This window comes from Sinocyclocheilus anshuiensis, unplaced genomic scaffold (genome assembly GCF_001515605.1).
Source record: "Sinocyclocheilus anshuiensis isolate Anshui unplaced genomic scaffold, SAMN03320099.WGS_v1.1 scaffold784, whole genome shotgun sequence".
NCBI lineage: Eukaryota > Metazoa > Chordata > Actinopteri > Cypriniformes > Cyprinidae > Sinocyclocheilus > Sinocyclocheilus anshuiensis.
The window spans coordinates 987,764-990,529 of NW_015554160.1; the positions used below are offsets into that span (position 1 = coordinate 987,764).

The 2,766-nt window shown below is 41.5% G+C and overlaps 1 pseudogene; it reads right to left on the reverse strand.

Moving 5' to 3' along the window:
* Positions 1 to 1,981, reverse strand: part of LOC107670813 (multiple inositol polyphosphate phosphatase 1-like) — a 14,184-nt pseudogene extending 12,203 nt beyond the window's left edge.
* Positions 1,982 to 2,766: the final 785 nt, after the last annotated feature.

Below are 2,766 nucleotides of genomic sequence, written 5' to 3' on the forward strand. Positions count from 1 at the left end.
GCGACAGGCTCATATCGGCAAAACGATATATCGGTCGGGCTCTAAATCAAACACACCTGAACAAGCTAATAAAGGACTAAGGGTTATTAGAAAGCTACTGGCGGGTGGGTTTTTATTAAGTTTGGAGCAAAACTCTGCAGGACTGTGGCTCTCCAGGACCGGCGCTGACCATCCCTGGCCAACAACTTCACTTCTTTTTCTTTTATTCAGTCATGTTCACTACAGTTGCACTACAGAGAGTTAAATTTCAGTGTTATCGATTGTCAGTGATACGTGTATGTTATGTGTGACAAAGTGGCAGATAAACATATTTCAAGTGTTAAAGGTGCAATAGGTGATTGTCTTCAGAAACATTTTTTGTTATGCTGGTTGAAAGTCTCTTCACATCCCGATAGCAATCATTAAGTTAAGTGGTCTAAATGTATTTATCTGTATTTATATATTCTGTGGAAGGTGTAGGACCAAGAAATGTTCGTCCAATCAAAATGCTCAGTCTGAGCGTTTTGATTGGCTTTCCTACCTGCCTGTCAACATATGTATTTGCATACCTCTGCGCACCCGGTTCGCGCAGACAGGATACGTCATCAGCGCATTCACGCACGCTGTGCAGACAGAACAAGAATTGCAGACAAACATCAACAACCCGATCTTCCTTCCTGGTACTGTAGTACTTTTAAAGTTTTCTCACCGTGAGTGACACATGATGTAGCCCAGCGGTTCCCAATTCCAGTCCTCGCGACCCCCGCTCTGCATATTTTGCATGTCTCACTTAGTTAACACACCCGATTCAGATAACCAGCTCGTTAGAAGTGAGCTACGTGCATGAACTGTGTTCCGATCGATATGGTCCCTACACAGTGTTTATTGCTCCCTACTGCCTGAGCAGGGGAAATCCGTTGACGTTTACTTCACTTCGGAACATGGGCTGGAATTGGAAATCGCTGATGTAGCCTATTGTAGTAATGTTGTCTCTGGTATTCTGATCTGTGAGCGTATATATGCGTTCAGGGGGCGTGGCTTTGGACGGGGATTGCAGGGAGGGTGGGACGTTGGCTTTCAGTGCTATCAGGCTAAATTTAGCATTTTCCAAGATCTCCTACTGCACCTTTAAATGTGTTGGTCTAAATCAGGGTTCCTCAAATCTTGCCCTGGAGGGCCAATGCGCTGCAGAGTTTAGCTCCAACCCTGATCAAACTCACCTACCTGTGATTTTCTAATGATCCTGAAGACATTGATTAGCATGCTCAGGTGTGTTTGATTAGGGTTAGAGCTAAACTCTGCAGGAAAGTGGATCTCGTGGGCCAGATTTGAGGATCCCTGATCTAAATAATTGCTAAAGTACTTATTTAAAAAAAAAAAAAATTTATTATTTTGTTTTATCACGCTTGCATAGATGGGTAATTTTTGACTCATGCATCTAAACTTGATGTAGTAACACAAAACCTAGCAAAAAAAATTAAATATTAATTTGTGGTCATTGAAAAAAGATATTTGGAATATTCATGGATCACAGAATTCATAGATCAGGGAATATTAAAAGCTGAAATAAACCGATTTCAAAAGATATAACAAAAAATGCCCGGCGAAGTATGAAATAACATAAGAAATTAATACGGGTAATTTTAGACCCATGTTGTGCATTAGAAGAGGTTTGCATAGCTTGTGCATCAAAGGGTTAAGCACATGTTCATGCTGGAAAACAATTATTTAATGCAGATGATTCAGTGTTTGCGGTTAACTGCAGGGCTAGGTGCTCATGCATTACCTTCTATTCTGAGTCCTTCCATTAGTCCCTCTCTGAAAGCGATGGTACTGTTCACACACCTGTGCTTGGAGCTGGTGAAAAGTTTCACGCGCCGTTACGCACATTTTCCTCGGTCAGCAAAGAAGGGAACCATTTGATGAGTCTCTGCGCCAGGTGCCTGTGATCCTCACGGCCCTTGTCCACCAGTCGCCCGTCCATATCATCCGTGTACCACATCTTCCACTGCGACTTTATCTCTGACAAACAGTTCAAGTTGCTGGTCGCATCACGCACGACAAGATTATAAAATTCGCGCATCTTCTGAATGTTTTTAATGGTCGGGTACCTCGTCCCGTGCCGGATTATAACTGTCAAATGAATTTCGCTGCATTTCGAGGAAGGCAGCGTCACGAGGGAGTTGTTTATGGCCAAAATATCGTCGATTAAGTACGCGTTGACCTCTTCATAGCGACCTTTGGTGCCAAAATACCTGGCGATGGACCCTGTATGGTTTTGGGTGTAGGCCTAAATAAGTAATGCATGTCAAGTATGATTAATTACTGTGTCATAACAAACTAATATCCAGTTAATTTGCTTTATGTTTATTTAGTAAAAAAACACATGTTTAACACATGAAATATAAGTTTAACAAGCACTAGCACACTTGAGCATTTTAGATGTCACTCTGAAATAGGACACTATACAAATTACTGTGGATAGTAGTATGTGCCTAGGTGTTTTAACCACATACATCCTCAATATCCTTCATACCAGTGTCATCATGGTCAAGTAGACCACTTTTATTTACGTTTAAATTAGCCATATTATGTTAGCTATTAAATTTGAATGTGAAAACGGGTAATGCATCTCTAGGTGTCTGTAGAGCAACCAAACCCCTATATTTAATATGTAGACATATCATTTCATATATTTATACACAGATAAACCCAGTGTTACATTCTGGTTGGACATCAAAGAGGGGGCAGGGCGTTGAGTACAACGTCACGGGGGCGGGACAAGAC